Raw genomic sequence first — 20,367 nt, 5'->3', positions numbered from 1 at the left:
CAATCCATCGGATCTCGACAAACACACCGCAAAAGAAGATCATGGAGAAATTTGTATTGAAGATCCGAGAGAGAGATAAGAAGCCATCTAGCTACTAGATATGGACCCATAGGTCTGCGGTGAACTACTCACGCATCATCGGAGAGGCAATGATGTTGATGAAGAAGCCCTCCGTGTCCGAATCCCCCTCCGGCAGGGCACCAGAACGGTTCCGAGATGGGATCTTGCGGAGTCAGAAGCTTGCGGCGGTGGATAAGTATTTTCGTGGCTCTCTTTGGAGGTTTCGGGATTTTAGGAAATTTATAGGCGAAAGAGGTAGGGCAAAGGAGCCATGGTGGCCCACGAGCCTGCTAGGCGCCCCCCTAGGGCGCGCCTAGGGGGCTCCTGACCTCCCGGGAAACCTCCTGCCTTGGTTCTCAAGTCCTGTGCGTATCTTCTGTTATGGAAAAAATCATCCCGCAGGTTTTATTCCGTTTGGACTCCGTTTAATATTCTTTTCTGAAAAAGGTGAAAAACACTGAAAAAACAGAAACTGGCACTAGGCAGTGAGTTAATAAGTTAGTACCAAAAATGATATAAAATGGCATTTATAAATGCATATAAGACATCCCAAGTTGATAATATAATAGCATGGAACAATCAAAAATTCTAGATACGTTGGAGACGTATCCGGACTCGCTAGCTAAAATGATCAAAGATGTATCTATGGGAATGTTCTAACTCGCCATGGTGAAAGGAGAGGGGTTGCGGCTCTAAAAAGGGTTTTTTCCTTAGGGACATTCTTGATTGGAGACAAACATGTTTCTAACGTCAAATGATAATTCCCGGATCTACGGGAGTTTCCAGTAAAGAAAAATAAATGTTGACTGATGGATCGAGCACTACAAGAACACGGAAGAACACTATGAAATACGGTGCGTAGATCTATGAGCTGCGGAGAAACAATGGATTGATAGGAGACTTAACAAGAACTACCGCAATCATTATTTCATGGATCTATGATACCGCATCTAGATTTGATGAAGAAGCAAGAAAATGAGGCGTTCATGGAGTTCTAATGGCGCCCTAAGAAATACGAAGGTTCGGATCTACCTTTACTGAGAAAGGGAGATTTACGTGGAGGCGGAAGAAGATGCCCGACGAGGAAGTGGCCGGACGGCGATGATCTGCGACAGAGCTTCGGCACAGACGAAGCAGTCGAGGGGCGGTTGTAGAAGATGATGCGTCTGGAAGAAGTAAGTCGGGGTAGGTGGCGTTGCCTTCCCCCAGTAGCTATTTAAAAGCCTAGGGCCGGAGACAAAGCGGTAGGCGCGGGAATAGAGGCGACAGATTGAAAACCAGTAGTAATGGCGCCTAGATTTTTGGGATAGCAAGATGAGGACAAAAATAGATCCGTTGGGAATTATGTCAACAAATCCCGGCAGTGGAGGAAAAGGTGATGTCATCAATAAATAACCTGGCGGCTCAAAGAATTTGTGAGAGATGGCGGCTTGTCACTTATCAAAGGGATGGAAGTAGTACGCGTCACCCAGGATGAGCAAGTTCATTGGCATGAATAAATTCAAGTCAATCTAGGCCTAATGTTGGGGATATTACCTACGGTGTGACCCGCCCTATTTGGGCCGGGTCAGGAAAGCGGCGACTCATACATACATGGTTAGTATAAGCCTTGGCCCAGGCCTGAGGCGTGTTGAGAGATATTCTTCAGAAGGCCGCCAGGGCCCATGAGCCAGATGGCGATTCAGGATTGATGAAGAAGATAAGTCGCCAAGGAGGTTTCCTAGCTTGGGAAACACGAAGACTTAGAGATATGGAAGGCCACGATTTGTAACGTGGCCAGGACTTTTGTAAACCCTAGGTCCTCGACTTGTATATAAAGGTGAGTCTCTGGGGAAGATAGATCAAGTTAGAAATCATCGAGAGATACGTCAGGCGAGTTACACCATCCTTGTAATCGAATCCACCATCAATATACACAAAGTAGGGCGTAGGCCTTTAACTCCACACGAGGGGCCGAACCTGGGTAAATCTGAGTCTCGCTTCCGCTCACCCCCTTTAAGTCGCCACCAAGGTGCGATGGCTCCTTCACTAAGTCCGTTCACGAGGACATCTGCCATGACAAAACCACAACACATAGTGCACCTTTATAATAACCCAGTTACGTTGTGACGTTTGGTACACCCAAAGCACTCCCACGGTATCCGGGAGTTGCACAATCTCACGGTCTAAGGAAATGATACTTGACATTAAAAAAGGTTTAGCAGACGAACAACATGATCTAGTGCTATGTTTAGGATTGGGTATTGTCCAACACATCATTCCCCAATGATGTGATCCCGTTATCAATGCCATCCAATGTCCATGATCAAGAAACCATGATCATCCATTGATAAACGAGCTAGCCAACTAGAGGCTCACTAGGGACACATTGTGATCTATATATTCACACATGTATTATGGTTTCTGGTTAATACAATTATAGCATGAATAATAGAAAATTATCATGAACTGGAAATATAATAATAATAACTTTATCATTGCGTCTACGGCATATTTCCAACAGTCTCCCACTTGCACTAGAGTCAATAATCTAGTTACATTGTGATGAATCGAACACCCATAGAGTCCTGGTGCTGATCATGCTTTGCCCGTGGAAGAGGTTTAGTCAACGGGTCTGCGACATTCAGATCCGTATGTACTTTACAAATATCTATATCTCCATCCTGGATGTATCCACGAATGGAGTTGAAGCGACGCTTGATGTGCTTGGTCTTCTGGTGAAACCTAGGCTCCTTTGCAATAGCAATAGCTCCAGTGTTGTCACAGAACAGATTCATCGGGCCTGACGCACTTGGAATCACTCCTAGGTCGGTGATGAACTCCTTCATCCAGACTCCTTCATGAGCTGCTTCCGAAGCAGCTATGTACTCCGCTTCACATGTAGATGCCGCCACGACGCTTTGGTTGCAACTGCACCAGCTAACTGCCCCATTATTCAAAATGTACATGTATCCGGTTTGTGACTTGGAGTCATCCGGATCTGTGTTGAAGCTAGCATCGACGTAATCCTTTACGACGAGCTCTTCGGCACCTCCATAAACGAGAAACATATATTTAGTCCTTTTCAGGTACTTTAGGATATTCTTGACCGCTGTCCAGTGATCCACTCCTGGATCACTCTGGTACCTCCTTACCAAACTTACGGCAAGGTTCACATTAGGTCTGGTACACAACATGGCATACATGATAGAGCCTATGGCTGAAGCATAGGGGACGGTACTCAACTTTTCTCTATCTTCCGCCGTGGTCGGTCGTTGAGTCCCACTCAACCTCACACCTAGCAATATAGGCAAGGACCCCTTCTTAGCCTTCTCCATATTTAACTTCTTCAATATCTTGTCAAGGTATGTGCTTTGTGAAAGACCTATGAGGCGTCTCGATCTATCTCTATAGATCTTGATGCCTAATATGTAAGCATCTTCTCCAAGGTCCTTCATTGGAAAACTCTTATTCAAATAGGTCTTGATGCTTTCCAATAGTTCTATATCATTTGCCTTCAACAATATGTCATCCACATATAATATGAGAAATGCTATAGAGCTCCCACTCATTTTCTTGTAAATACAGGCTTCTCCACAAGTTATTATAAACCCAAACGCTTTGATCACCTCATCAAAGCGAATGTTCCAACTCCGAGATGCTTACACCAGCCCATAGATGGAGCGCTGGAGCTTGCATACCTTGTTAGCACTGATAGGATCTACAAAACCTTCCGGCTGTATCATATACAATTCTTCTTTAAGAAAGCCGTTCAGGAATGCTGTTTTGACATCCATTTGCCAGATTTCATAATCATAAAATGCGGCAATTGCTAACATGATCCGGACCGACTTCAGCATCGCTACGGGTGAGAAGGTCTCATCGTAGTCAATCCCTTGAACTTGTCGATAACCCTTGGCGACAAGTCGTGCCTTATACATGGTCACATTACCATTTGAGCCAGTCATCTTCTTCATGATCCATTTATTTTCTATGGCTCGCCTATCATCAGGAAAGTCCACCAAAGTCCATACTTTGTTGTCATACAAGGATCATATCTCGGATTTCATCGCCTGAAGACATTTGTTGGAATCCGGGCCCACCATCGCTTCTTCATAGTTCAAAGGTTCACTATTGTCTAACAACATGACTTCCATGTCAGGGTTGTCATACCACTCTGGTGCGGAACGTACCCTTGTCTACCTTCAAGGTTCAATAGCAACTTGATCCGAAGTTTCGTGATCATCATCATTAACTTCATTTCTAGCTGGTGCAGGCGCCTCAAAAAAAATTCTTGTGCTGCGCTACTCTTGTGTTCGAGAGGAGGTACAATTACCTCATCCAGTTCTATTTTCCACCCACTTACTTCTTTCGAGAGAAACTCATTTTCTAGAAAGGATCCGTTCTTGGCAATAAAGATCTTGCCTTCGGATCTAAGATAGAAGGTGTACCCAATAGTTTCCTTAGGGTATCCTATGAAGACGCATTTTTCCGCTTTGTATTCGAGCTTCTCTGGTTGAAGTTTCTTCACGTAAGCATCGCAGCCCCGAAATTAAGAAACGATAGCTTAGGTTTCTAGACAAACCATAATTCGTACGGTGTCGTCTCAACGGATTTAGACGATGCCCTATATAAAGGGAATGCAACAGTTTCCAATGCATATCCCCAAAATGATAGCGGTAAATTGGTAAGAGACATCATAGATCGCACCATATCCAATAAAGTGCGGTTACGATGTTCAGACACACCGTTACGTTGCGGTGTGCCAGGCGGCACGAGTTGTGAAACAATTCCACATTTCCGTAGGTGTATGCCAAACTCATGACTCAAATATTCTCCTCCACGATCAGATTGTAGAAACTTTATTTTCTTGTCGCATTGATTCTCCACCTCACTCTAAAATTCCTTGAACTTTTCAAAGGTTTCAGACTTGTGTTTCATTAAGTAGACATACACATATCTACTTAAATCATCAGTGAGAGTGAGAACATAACGATAGCCACCGCGAGCTTCAACGCTCATTGGACCGCATACATTGGTATGTGTTATTTCCAACAAGTTAGTTGCTCGCTCCATTGTTCTGGAGAACGGAGTCTTGGTCATCTTGCCCATGAGGCACGGTTCGCATGTGTCAAATGATTCAAAATCAAGTGACTCCAAAAGTCCATCTGTATGGAGTTTCTTCATGCGCTTTACGCCGATATGACCAACGCGGCAGTGCCACAAGTATGTGGGACTATCATCATCAACTTTACATCTTTTGGTACTCACACTATGAATATGTGTGACATCACAATCGAGATTCATCAGGAATAAACCATTAACCTGCACGGCATGACCATAAAACATTGCACTCATATAAATAGAACAACGATTATTCTCAGATTTAAATGAGTAGCCATCTTGCATCAAGCGAGATCCCGATACAATGTTCATGCTCAAATCTGGTACTAAATAACAATTATTAAGGTTTATAACTAATCCTGAAGGTAGATGTAAAGGTAGCGTGCCGACGGCGATCACATCGACCTTGGAACCATTCTCGACGCGCATCGTCGCCTCGTCCTTGGCCAGCCTACACTTGTTCCGTAGTTCCTGCTTAGAGTTCCAAATGTGAGCAACAACACCGGTATCATATACCCAGGAGCTACTACGAGCGCTGGTAAGGTACACATTAATAACAAGTATATCACATATACCTTTGACGTTGTCGACCTTCTTGTCCGCTAAGTACTTGGGGCAATTCCGCTTCAAGTGACTCGTTCCCTTGCAGTAGTAGCACTCAGTGTCAGGCTTAGGTCCTTCCTTTGACTTCTTCCCGACAACTAGCTTATCGGGCGCGGCAATAGCTTTGCCGTCTTTCTTGAAGCTTTTCTTACCCTTGCCATCTTGAAACTGGTGGTCTTATTGACCATCAAACACTTGATTCTCTTTCTTGATTTCTACCTGTGCAAATTTCAGCATTGAATACAACTCGGGAATACTGTTCTCCATCCCTTGCATGTCGTAATTCATCACAAAGTCTTTGTAGCTAGGTGGAAGCGACTGGAGGATTCTGTCAATGACCTCATCATCTGGAAGTTCAACTCCCAGTTGAGTCAAGCGGTTGTGCAACCCAGACATTCTGAGTATGTGCTCACTGACAGAACTATTCTCGTCCATCTTACAGCTAAAGAACTTTTCGGGTACTTCATATATCTCGACCTGGGCATGAGCTTGAAAAATAAGTTTCAGCTCCTCGAACATCTCATATGCTCCATGTTGCTCAAAACGCCTTTGGAGCCCCGGTTCTAAACTGTAAAGCATGCCGCACTGAACGAGAGAGTAGTCACCACTCCGCGACTGCGAGGCGTTCCTAACGTCCTGGGTTGCCGCGGGAACGGGAGGTTCACCTAGCGGTGCATCAAGGACATATGCCTTCTTGGAAGCTATGAGGATGAGCTTTAAGTTACGAGCCCAGTCCGCATAGTTGCTCCCATCATCTTTCAGCTTAGTTTCCTCTAGGAACGTGTTGAAGTTGAATGGGACATTTGCGTTGGCCACTGGATCTACAATATTTGTAAAGACAATTTTAGACTAAGTTTATGATAATTAAGTTCATCTAATCAAATTACTAATGAACTCCCACTTAGATCGACATCCCTCTAGTCATCCAAGTGTTACATGATCCACGTCGACTAGCCCGTGTCTGATCATCACGTGAGACGGACTGGTCGTCAATGGTGAGCATCTCCATGCTAATTGCATCAACCATACAACTCAGGTTCGACCTTTTGGTCTCTCATATTCGAGGCCATGTCTGTACATTCTAGGCTCGTTGAGTCAACCTAAGTGTTCTGCGTGTGTAAACTTGCTTACACCCATTGTATGCGAACGTTAGAATCTATCACACCCGATCAACACGTGGTGCTTCGAGACAACGAACCTTCGCAACGGTGCACACTTAGGGGAATACTTTTCTAAAATTTTTTAATGAGGCATCATCTTATATTTGCTACCGTCGTTCTAAGCAATAAGATGTAAAGCGTGATAAACATCACATGCAATCATATAGTGACATGATATGGCCAATATCATCTTGCTCCTTTGATCACCATCTTCGGGGCACCATGATCATCATCGTCACCGGCATGACACAATGATATTCATCATCATCATGTCCATCATTGTGTCTCCGTGGAGTCGTCGCGCCAACTATTACTTCTACTACTATAGCTAACCGTTAGCGATAAAGTAAAGTAATCAACATGGCATTGCATCTCATAGAATAAATTAAGACAACTCCTATGGCTCCTGCCGGTTGTCATACTCATCGACATGCAAGTCATGAATCCTATTACAAGAACATGATCAATATCATACATCACAAATTTAACATCACATCCTTTTGGCCATATCACATCACATAGCATACCCTGCAAAAACAAGTTAGACGTCCTCTAATTGTTGTTGCAAGTTTTACGTGGCTGGTTTGGGTTTCTATAAAGAATGTTTCTCACCTACGTGACAGCCACAACGTTGATATGCCAATGCTATTTACCCTTCATAAGGGCCCTTTTCATCAAATCCAATTCGACTGAAGTGGGAGAAACACACACCCTCTAGCCACATTATGCACCAAGTGCATGTTTGTCGGTGGAACCAGTCTGACGTAAGCGTACGTGTAAGGTCGTTCCGGGCCGCTTCATCCCATAATACTGCCGAAAAAAGATAAGACTAGTAACGGCAAGAAAGTTGACAAATCAGCGCCCATAACTTTTGTGTTCTACTCGTGCATAGAATCTACGCATAGAACCTTGGCTCGGATGCCACTGTTGGGGATCGCGGTAAATTCAAAAAAATTCCTACGCCATACAAAGATATATCTATGGAGAAACTAGCAACGAGAGAGGTTGTAGAACATCTTCATACATTTGAAGATCGCTAAGCGGAAGCGTTGCTATAAACGCGGTTGATGGAGTCGTACTCGCATCGATTCATATCGCGGTGGATTCCGATCTATGTGCCGAACTACGACACCTCCGCGTTCAACACACGTGTAGCCCGGTGACGTCTCCAACACCTTGAACCAGCAAGGAGGAAGGAGAGGTTGAGGTAGAGAGCTCCGACGGCACGACGGCATGGTGGCGGTGGAGCTACGTGGTTCTCCGGCAGAGCTTCGCTAAGCTATGCGGAGGACGAGGAGAGAGAGGGGTAGGGCTGCACCGAGAGAGAGAGTTTTCGTGTCTCAAATCAGCCCCAATACCTTGGGTATATATAGGAGGGAAGGAGAGAGGGTGCGCACCCCTAGGGTTCCCTCCCTAGGGGTGGCGTCAGCCCTAGATGGCCAGGGAGGTGGCGGCCAGGGCAGGGAGAGGAGGGCGGCGCCCTAGGTGGGCCTTGGGCCCCTCCTGCGCCTAGGGTTTGCCCCCTCCACCTCTCGTTGCGCCTTGGGCTGAGAGGGGACGGCACACCAGCCCACATTGGTCTGGTCCCCTTCCACCTTTTGGCCCATGAAGCCTCTTGGGGCTGGTGGCCCCTCCCGGTGGACCCCCGGAACCCTTCCGGTGGTCCCGGTACGTTACCGGTGATGCCCGAAACACTTCCGGTGACCAAAATCTCACTTCCTATATATAAATCTTTACATCCGGACCATTCCGGAGCTCCTCGTGACATTCGAGATCTCATCTGGGACTCCAAACAACCTTCGGTAACCACGTACACTATTTCCCTATTACCCTGGCGTCATCGAACCTTAAGTGTGTAGACCCTACAGGTTCAGGAGACATGCAGACATGACCGAGACATCTCTCCGGCCAATAACCAACAGCGGGGTCTGGATATCCATGTTGGTTCCCACATGTTCCACGATGATCTCATCGGATGAACCACGATGTCAAGGATTCAATCCATCCCGTATGCAATTCCCTTTGTCCATCGGTATGATACTTGCCTGAGATTCGATCGTCGGTATCCTTATATCTTGTTCAATCTCGTTACTGGCAAGTCTCTTTACTCGTTTCGTAACACATCATCCTGTGGCTAACCCCTTAGTAACAATGAGTTAGATTACCGAGTGGGCCTAGAGATACCTCTCCATCACACGGAGGGACAAATCCCGGTCTCAATTCGTACAACTCAATAGACACTTTCGGAGATACCCGTAGTGCACCTTTATAATCACCCAGTTACATTGTGACGTTTGGTACACCCAAAGCACTCCTACAGTATCCGGGAGTTGCCCAATCTCACGGTCTGAGGAAATGATACTTGACAATAGAAAAGCTTTAGCAGACGAACAACACGATCTAGTGCTATGCTTAGGATCATCCAATGTCAATGACATCCAATGTCCATGATCAAGAAACCATGATCATCCATTGATCAACGAGCTAGCCAACTAGAGGCTCACTAGGGGCACATTATGATCTATATATTCACACATGTATTACGGTTTCTGGTTAATACAATTATAGCGTGAATTATAGACAATTATCATGAACCCGAAATATAATAATAACAACTTTATTATTGCCTCTAGGGCATATTTCCAACAGGAGGCCGCCTACGAAGAGGCGCTGGCGTCTGCCCTCCGTGAGAGCGAGGAGGAAAAGCAACACAAGGAGGAGAAGGACGAGGCAGCTTACCAGGCGTGGTTGGCGGAGGTTTTGGCGCTCTCTGCTGCGAGCGACTGTGTCTGGCCTCCGCTGGCCCCGCCCTCCCCAACCAAGCTTGAGTAGGGCCTCCGCATAGGGGAGACGTACGTGCGGGACGGCATAGTGCATGAGTGGGTCAGCGCGCCACCCATCTGGTTGAGGACGATGCCAGCACAGGAGCGGCTCTACGTTAAGCACTGGTAGCAACGACTGCTTGCGGAGGAGGGATTGGAGGGGCGGCAGCTCGGGAAGCTGGAGTGCGAGGCCGAGGCGGACGAGGAGGAGCGTCGAGCGAGTGCCCAACCAACGGTGATGCAGACGTCGCCCGCCAGGGAGACGGCGTTCACCTAGGCTAACCTGGAGACAACGCTCGTTAACCTCACCGGCCCCAATGAGCACGACGAGGAGGACGCCTAGGGCAGCGCGCCTCTAGTTTGATGTTTAATTTCATGTTTATAATTAATGTATGATGGACTCGTGGACTACCGTTGACCATTAAGGCTGACATTAATGTTTAATTAATGTTTTGTATTTTTAAAATAGTTATGCCGTAGTTTTTTCGCATCGCCTTAAAAATCGGTCATGACAGTATTGGACGTAAACACTGATCCATTTTAAAAAGCGGACATGAATATCCGTTGGACGATCTAAACGAACAAAATACTAACAATACGAACGTCCGTCTCGATCGCGCAATTGTAGTTGATCTAAATATTTTTACAGACCAAGAACATCATCTTCCTTTATTAGTGAAATATTGTATAGATTAACTTACTCATGTTATATATGACTAGATAATTCTGGTTTAATTTAGTACTTTATTTTTATGTACTTGTGTTCTAACAAATAAAAGAACCATTTAACAATGCTCGGGCCGATCAGGAGCTTAAGCTAATGTTTATGAGATGGTCTTTCTTTCTATCACATGGCTTCATCTCATTTTAGTAAACATATTATTTTGCTTGAAAAAAGCTTATATTTATGAGATGGTTGTTGAATGGTTAGAAAGACAATGGCATCAATGCTCGCATTTTTCTAGATTTATTTCAGACATTTTGATGACATGCATTCAATGAAAGAATATGTTTTCATCGACTAGGAAAGCTTTATTTGATGACTTCACTAGTAGAAAAAAGGGCTTTCGTCCCAGCTCGATTTACACATTAGTCCCGGTTCCATTACGACCCGGGCTAATGTTAGCATTACTCCCGGTTCGAGTAGTAAGGACGCCGGTCGGATATTAGTCCCGGTTCAAATGGGACCTTTACTCCCGGTTCGTGTCTCGAACCGGGACTAAAAGGTTTGGAGGCTTTAGTGCCGGTTCGTGTCTTGAACCGAGACTAAAGGGTAGACCTTTAGTCCCGGTTCGAGACACGAACCGGGACTAAACGGGTTTTGAATTATTATTTTGTTTTTTTAAATTTGTTTTCTGTTTGTAGTTTCTGTTTTAAATTACTTATATCTTTTAGGATATATGATCTTTTTGAGTGATTCTTTTTTGCATTAGATTCAAAATTTTGCCTAGCTTCTGTTTATGCTATTAGTTTTCAAATTTGAGTGGTTTAAATTTGAACTTTAACAAATTTCTTCAAACCCAAATTGTGAATAACTTGAGTTTAAAATAGTTTTTAATTTAATTATTTTTGCAAATTGTGAATAACTTGAGTTTACAATAGTTTTTATTTGCTTATTTTTAGAATAATTTAAATTAGGATTTTAATTAAAACAATACTGTTTTGCATATATAGTTGTTTTAGTCATTTAGTTGTTGTTTCTTACTATTTTTAATTAGTTCTTTTTATAGATTTTAACATGTTGTAGTATGGTGCATATTAAATACATAAAAAGTGTGGAGTTAAAATAATTTTAATAATATGCCTTTGTAGCAGATGGGTTCTCGTCTGAAACCTTGATACTTCGAAGGAGATGATGCATTTTGTACACGAAGTGCATCCAGTTTTTGTCATAACCATCACAACTTTTTAGCACATGCTATGTGGGTGAAATGATGGTATCATGTCAAGTTTTAACCTTTTCAGAGTTCATTTGCCGGGCTTTTCAATTTCAGGGTCATTTAGATCAAAAAATCATTAAATGCATGAAAAACAACAAATGAAGTTATAAAGGGTTGAAATTTTAGGATGTGGTTTTGAAATAAGTAAAAAAATAAAATGTCTTTGTAGCAGATGGGTTTTCGTGTGAAACCTTGATACTTCGAAGGACATGGTCCAGTTTATACACGAAGTGCATCCAGTTTTTGCCGTAACCCTATCAACTTTTTAGCACAAGCTATGTGGATGAAATGATGATACCATGTCAAGTTTCAACATTTTCAGAGTTCATTATAGTGCTTTTTAATTTCAGGGTCATTTACCTCAACATAGCAAATAAAGTTAGAAAGGGTTAACTCTAGCTTGGTTAACCTTAGTTATGACTCTAGCGGGGACGGTGCTAACAGATGTAGTCGACGGGTATGATTGGACTCTTGGCCAAAGGGAGATTCTAAAATTTTCAAACTCAACCCACCGCCTCTCCCCGGTGGACCGTCTTTTTTAGTTTTGTAAAAAATAAACAAAAATGATAAAATCTTCAAAAAATAAAATCCTCTGAGATGTAGTTAGGTTTTAGTGTCTAGTTGGTATAGATATTTTGAGATATGAATTTTGAACGTTTTTACAAAAAAAGGAAAAAAATGTAAAACGTCCATAACTTTTGCATACAACCTCAAAAAAATGTTTATTATATAAAAAAACTAGAGAAAAAATTGGGACTCGATTTCACCCGGGCTTCCCCGGTGAAGTTTTCTGACATACTCAAAATTCCAAATGTAAAAAAAGTTTTTTGAAAAAGAAGTTTTTTCCAGAAAAATAAGAAAAAATAATTTTATTTTAATAATTAGGTTGTTTTCATTAAAATTCACTATTATTATTAGTTATTTTAATTATTTTAATAATTATTTGAATTTAAAACACTAAATCATGTGACATGACATCAAGACCCCAGGTTGTTTAGCATTGATAGCTTACAATTGTCAGGAAAACAACGAGTGCAGACTTGGCAAATAGCGGCGATAGAACCAGAAAGTTAAGCGTGCTAGGTCTGAAGCAGTGAGAGGATGGGTGACCGAACGGGAAGTTAGACGATTTAAAATCTTCTCTTAGAAGCGCTCAATTAATTATCGCAATATGCGCAAAAACACTCCTTACGGACAAGACACGGTAATAGGAGAGAAAATAACTCAAATTCGAGATATGCCATTTTGAGAAATGCCAAGAGCTAGCACAAGCAACAAGCGTCGGTGTCATCACCCATGGGTCCTGCCACCGGCAACTCTGACTCGACCACATATAAGCTCCGCGTTAAACACAGCCACGTGCTGAGGTTTCAACACAGGACGGGATGCTGAAGACGAAGGAGCAACAGCCAACAGCTCATGGACCACACAATGAATAGGTGACGTCTTTCTCAAACGTGAAGTTTGGAGTGGGCTTGGCCTTTGTTTCGGCGGTGGCGGCCTTCTCGGCCTCAGCACCGGCGAAAGAACAACCTGTTGGTCCTTGCAGTTTGTTAGCATACGAGACCATCGTGTTCCTGCTTGTTCAAACCTGACTGTCCTGACATGCGTAACATCAATAGAAACAGATACCAGGTACGGTCTGCTCGATTTGTTGCTGTTGCTGTTGACCCTCGCCGTCGAATCGTACTCCTCCAAAATCTCGAATCGCAGTCCGTGTATCGCTATATCCGTGTATGTGGTGTCGCAACTGTGGGAGCCTACCTCGCCGCGAGTGAATATCTGGTGATACCGTGCGTGGTATGATCATGTGGACCGTCGGAGCTGGATTGGAGGCACATGATTAAGTAGCTCAGTTCGCGTTGGTGATTGGGTAAGAGGCCGCGCGTCATTTCTCTTCGGTATCTCGGCCTGGTGTTTGTATTCTTGATTTGATTCTTTGGTTTTAGGACTGGATATCGGCGCTGCGGGAGCCAGCTTCATTCGAGGGCTTCCAAATCGAGAGTCTCAAAGAAAAAAAAAACTGTGATGTTGCGTGCATTAGCATTTTTTTTTAAACAAGACAAAAGACTTGTCATTTCATTATTAAGAGGAGAGTTTTAGACACATGCCGCTAACGGCAAAAGAAGAAAGATTACTCTCACGATATTACAATATTCAGATGCTTCATCCAAAAAAAAAACTCAGATGCATGGCATTCGCCCAGACTCAAAGCGATACCTCCTTCTTGATCTTGTTAATGATGACTGTTAAAGGGTCCGCCACGTTTCAAAATACTCTTGCGTTTCGAGACGGTGGCGTCTTCTCGACCTCAGCCCTGGCGAAAGAACAGCCTGTTGGTCCTTGTAGTTTGTTAGCATAGGATTCTTGTAGTTTGTTAGGGCATGTATAATGGTTGATAAGATAGTCTTATCTTAAATATTACATGTAATTTAAAGACGATAAAAAAAATCTACAATGGATCATCTCTTAGTCTCATCCTTTATAATTAGTTATTCCTAAAAACATGATGAGATATATTGTGTTAAGAGACCACTTCTTTTCTTCTTTTAAATAAGAGAAGGCAAAGCCTTTTTTTCAAGATCTTTTTCCTTAACCACATTATTTATCCTATGCGGCGCTCTTAAGATAGCATCATTGTACATGCCCTTAGCATACGAGACCATCGTGTTGCTGCTTGTTCTAACCTGAGTGTCCTGACATGAGTAACATCAATAGAAAGAAACTGCCGCGGTGTCGAGAAGGGGTGGCATGGGGGCGTTGCAGCAATATGTCATGAGGTGTGCAATTTTCAAGGAGCATCCTCTGTTTTTTTCAGAAATATAGATGATCATGAGACCATAGAAGTACTAGCGATCAGAGAGGTTATTGTATTGACGAATGACCTATATATTTACAAAGTCTCTGTAGCATCTATTTGCAAGAATGCTGTAGAAACCATATTAAAAGGGAATAGTTGTGCTTCAGATTAAAGAGTTGTCTAGGTTTTTTATTTTTTGTAATTTCTCACACGAGTTCAGAACTTTGAATGACGAGACCCACAAACTAGCAAAATATACATTATCTTAGGGACCGATCACCTTGAAAATCTCTTATCGTCCCTGTAAATTATGTAGCGGTTGAAAAATAGCTTTGCGAGTTTATGTTAAAAAATCAACAGAAAGAAATACCATGTACGACCTTCTCGATTTGTCGCCGTTGTCGTCCATCACCGCCAAATTGTACTCCACGAAAATCTTGAATCCCAGCAGTCGTGTATGTGATGTCGCCGCTTTCGGAGCCTAGCTTGCCGCCTCGATGCTTGGAGCCGGACTCGCCAAATCCGCTCCATATACGTCCACCACGGACGTGTCCGGTTACATCTGTGGGCATTCGGATGGTCTCTTATTTTTCACTCTATGCATTCACATATTTTATATGCAGACTCTTAAATCCATACGAAGACATACACGTTAATCATCCGATAATAAATATAAAATAAATGTTGATACCGTACATAAAAAAATATTTACATCAATTTTATTTGAAGTCCACTATCAGAACCCTAGTTTAATTATGATTGCTAATGCATTTATGCATATATTTTTAATTTCTTGTTAAAATGAATTGATGAAGTGATCAAGCCTCACAAGGAATTTTTGTCAAATAAGTAATATAAAAATTCCTTCAAACAAATCCAAGAACATGTCTATGGTATTCTAATAAAATGTTAGCATGAGTTTAAAATGTCAACCAATATTTTAGAATAACAAAAACATTTTATTTTAGGCTTTTGAATTAAACAAATATTTATTTGCAATGGAATTATATTTACTATAAATATAATATAGCTCCATATATTCTGAAATTTATTATGTGTGGCACTGGCTAATTCCATGTAGATCACATAATAATTTTCAAGATTTTTATAAATGGTTTTATATATTTTTTCTAAAGCCAGAACAAATGTCAGAAATAGAAAATAAAATAAAATAAGAAAAATGCAGAAAACCTACCTGGGCTTACCTGCTACAGAAGCGGCCCAGCCTAGGGGCAGAGTCGTCTTCCACCTCTCCGAGTAGGCAGAGGGGAAGGCGAGCACGGCGAGACACCACGCCACCTCCTACATCGTGCTAGCGGCCTCCCCTGCATCCCTATCCACCCCAGACCACCCCCAGGACCCCTCGAGCTCATTCCCTCCCCTAGTCATCACTCTCCGCTCTCTCTTTCTCTCCCACCATGGCCGAGCTTTGCTCGAGCTTGCCGCAGCCGCCCGCGTAGCTAGGGCCTGCCCCTTGTCCGGTCGTCGCACCCCCGAGCTCCTCCGCGACCCCCTCGACCTCAACGTGGAGCCAGGAGTCACTGGGAGCACCATAATGCCAAGGACGTCGCAGTCTTCCTCGCCTCAGCCGCTATACGCCGTTGTCGAATGCGCTGGCTAGGGAGCTCCTCCGACCTCACCATCGCCGCCATCGGAACCGGCGTGAGCCGCCGCCTTGTTTGCCCTTCCTCCCCAGCTTCTCTGCGTACCCTATCGCTAGCGCCGCCGTGGCCGAGCTCCGGTCACCGCCGTGGGCCCGTTGCCGATGAGTTTTGACGCCCCCGCGACCAGCAACATGTGCCCCTGGATGCGGGCGAGCCTGGGCTTCGCCCCAGTGCCCTCCTCCATCATTCCCCCGGCCTCTTGAGAGGACTCCGCCGCGTCCAGTGGTCGCCGGCAAGGACCTCGCCGGCCTAAGCCACTAACCGGTGGGCCCCGGTCGTCGGGAACTTCATTAGCGCTAATTAAACTGGCCCTAACACTAACGGTGGGCCCTAGTAGTGGGTGAAACCCCAGTGAGCGCGGGATTAGCCCCTGGGTCACTAACGAGTGGACCCCACTGGTCAGGTTTGACCTGGTCCTGGCGTGTTTGACCTTCTCACGCGGTGATGACGCTAGGCCGACGTAACTAGTGTTTTTTGGATTTAAAAAGAGGAAAATTCCAGAAAATAACCTAAACTGCAAAAATTCATAGAAATTAATCAATAGCTCCAAGTGAAATAAATTATATATGAATTTTTTTAGAAAAGTTCAAGGAATTTGATGGCATCATTTTCATGCATGTTTGAGCAACTTATACACACTGTTTAGGTCAATTCCTTAAAGGCATTTAAATGCTTATAAATGGAGATAGATTTGATCTATATTGGTCAAATAACTTCCATTTAATTTCTGGTCATGCATTAGACAAAACCAGCAACATGTTAACATGTCATACTCATGCATCATTCTAATCATTTGCCGTGCTTAAATTCTTCCTTCTTTGATGATGTCGATAGACTTGCGAGACGTAGTTATCGACGACATCGAAGAACAGCTGAGTTCTTCTGGTCAATAGGCAAGCAACCCCCCTTGAACATTTTGATACAATCACACTCTCTCGCTCTTGCTCTCATTTCAATGCATTAGGACAACATGATTCAACTGTTACTTGTGTTACGGTAGATGAAACCGTTCCTTTTCATGACCTTTCATTGTCATATCAAATAGGTAAACTAAGCAACCTCACATACCTGGTAGATGCTTGAGCCATGTTGTGCCATTACCCTGTTTTGCTTGCTACGCTTAGAGTTGAGTTGGTTTGACCATCTGGATGATGAGTTGGAATGAACATGTCCTATTGGTGAGAGTTAAGCGTGTGAACATGTTTTGGTAAAGGTAGCGATGAGAGGACGTGTAGGAGTACATGGTGGATTGTCTTATTGATGCCACACTTAGGACCTGATATATTGTGTTGGTGTTCCAAGACTAGATACTACCGCACATTGGGCTCCGATAACTCGAGCTGTCTCGGCCTATTAACTACTTTGTTCTAAGTCAAGGAGTTGCAGTAGTTCGAAACGTTCATAGGTTGTGGCACAACCTGCGAAGTGGATGAACGGCGCACTCGGGACTAACTTGAGGCCCTGCTCACATCGTTTGAGGCCATGTTATAAAACTCAGCCGGACTTCCATTACCGGTTCGAGCTCAGATAGGCGACTCCCTTGGACGTGAGTCATTGTAAGTTAACGTCCGTGGCCGACTCCCTCGCTGGGCTTCCGCTTGAAGGTTGCTGAGGTGCTTGTTTTATGTGCACGTGGTGATAAGTGGCACAAGCATGTGTGATGAAGTACACCCCTGGAGGGTAACTATCTATTCGAATAGTCGCGCCCTCGGATATGCACTACTTGTAGACTTGCATAGTTCATAGATAATTTTAATGGATACTCTAAAATGTGGAAGATAAGTGTGATTGCTATGGATGGCCTTCTCGTAGGAAGACGAGAGAGGATACGTAGTGGCGTATTGTACAATGACTAGCTAGATGGACTCGTGTGCGCTCTCTCGTAGGGAGACGAGAGAGAGGTATGATACTTCGTCGCAGTCTAGATTAGCCAAAGGTCAAAGATGGCATTTCTGCAGCAAACCCCACCATCTCGTTCATTGATACATGATGCATAAGTAATTAGTTCCGATATAAGTCTTGCTGAGTACTTTCGTACTCACTGATGCTTTTTTGCATACATAGACGTTACTCTCTTTACGTTTTCCACTTGGTGTTGACATCGACGGATTAGCTTGGGAACGATGATAGTGGTATGGCTCCTCTAGTAGCGTAGTTGTAGCTTTTCAGGCTCTTCCAGCCATTTTTAGTACATGTGTGTACCCAGACGTGTAACTTCCGCTTGTTTTTTGTATGTTGTAAATGTTGGGTCATGTGACATCCTGCTTGTAACATTATACTATGTTGGCTCCTCGGAGCCTTCTAAATAAATGATTTGTTCTAGAGTTATGTTGTGATGCCATGTTGTATCTACACATATCGTGCATATTGTGTGTATGTTTGAAGTGCACTCTATGTGTGGGATTCGACACCTAGTTGTGTGCCTATGGTAGCCTGCTCTACAGGAAAATGCCTCTTTGTGCTTCCACTAAGCCCTGGTAGCTTTCTACTACTCCGAACACATTGATTGACCGGCATGTATCCTTCTTCGCTGCTATGTCTATCCATATGGGGAAATGTTACGCGGTGTAATGGAGTGCATGTAACTTGCTACGACTCGTCTACGCACGCTAATGACCGACACCTGCATTGCTCGGTTATGTATGCATGTTCCTGTATGGTTGTGCCACTTGGGTCTACAACTAGTCATGTTGACCCGGGTTCTCTCACATATGATTGCTAACGACATATTCATATACGTGAGACAAAAGGCGCAAGCAGTCCCGACCAAGGTAAGGTGGTAGCCATGGGGATTACCGTGCATGAGCTCACAAAGTGATATGATGTCTTACATGCTAGATTCGTATGGCTTAGGATCGGGATCCTGACATGCAAAATCAATCATCTGCTCTTTGATTTCCATTATGGGTCCACATATAGTTCACAAGATCATTGAGTAGTTGCGTGTGCACGTTATGATCTTGGAAGTTCTAATGCATTTGTAGAAAATTCATAAGCTGCATTGCATCTTGATCTTCAAAGATTTCAACTTGTTCTCGAGGTGCTTCAAAATCTTTAGTTTGGGCTACACCATCACCCTCATTCTCTATGATCATATTGTGCAAAATAACACAACATGTCATCACCTGCCACAAAGTTTCTTATTCCCACATCATTGCAGCCCCACGAACAATTCCCCAACGCACTTGGAGCACTCGAAAAGTCATCTCCACATCCTTCCTAGCTAATTCCTGCATTGTTGAGAAGTGTTTTTGTTTTCTGCCATGTGTTTCGGATATGGAGTTCGTAAATGCAGCCCACTGAGGATATATGCCACCGGCAACATAATATCCCATGTTGTAGTCTCAAACGTTGACAATGTAGTTGCACGGAGGTGATTCCCCGTTGCAAAGCCTCTTGAACACCAGAGATTGTTGAAGCACGTTGATGTCGTTGTGAGAATATGGCATTCCAAAGAAAGCATGCGAAATCCATCGTGTGCCTCCACTCCCTCCACAGTGTGCAAAAACAATGGTTTTCGCATGTGTCAATGCATGATTCCCCGTTGCAAAGCCTCATGGACATGTATCATCCGAGAAAGTTGGTTCTAGATCAAAGTAGTCCTTTTGCAGCTTTGCTCCGGATACCCTATCCCGATTATGTGCTCCACTTCCCGATCCATTTCCTCTTGCATGCTCATGAGCATCATCATGTCCACTTCTTCATTCGAATCTGATGAATTGAAGAACTCATCTTGAATCAATTGAAGAAGCTCCGTCTGTCCATACTCCTTGCCAGACGAAGCATCGGAATCCATCGGTTCCCTTTAGACTTTCTGTCGAACATATCTGGCGCAAGGCACAACAGAGAGTTGTGGTACGTACCACGGTGTCTTTCGGGCCGATGACGATGTCCTGCACTGAGAGGTCGGGAGAGATGATCCCTTTGACCAAGCGGTCGGGGTGTCATATGCTACTGGGCAATGAACCGTGCGCGGTGCGGAGCTGCGAGATGGACGGGGCAGGGAGGAAGAAGAGAGGAAAACAAGAAATGGATCCGATAGTTCTGAAAGTGGATTTGGTGCAATTTGCAGTAGGGTCGGACTGTCGGGTTCGACGTGGCGGGCGTGCCTAGGCTCCCCCATATCGCCCCATATTTGGGCTAGAAATGGGGGGTGACGGTTAGCCCGGGCGTTTGAGGCCGGCTTGAGAGGCCGGTCTGGGTCGAATTTTTGTG

At 44.0% G+C, this 20,367-nt stretch overlaps 1 pseudogene; it reads right to left on the bottom strand.

Moving 5' to 3' along the window:
• Positions 1 to 13,258, bottom strand: part of LOC123408501 — a 40,528-nt pseudogene extending 27,270 nt beyond the window's left edge.
• Positions 13,259 to 20,367: the final 7,109 nt, after the last annotated feature.

Source organism: Hordeum vulgare, chromosome 7H (genome assembly GCF_904849725.1).
Source record: "Hordeum vulgare subsp. vulgare chromosome 7H, MorexV3_pseudomolecules_assembly, whole genome shotgun sequence".
Lineage (NCBI taxonomy): Eukaryota > Viridiplantae > Streptophyta > Magnoliopsida > Poales > Poaceae > Hordeum > Hordeum vulgare.
The sequence above is the reverse complement of the archived record's forward strand: the minus strand, read 5'-3'. Positions and strand labels throughout refer to the sequence as shown.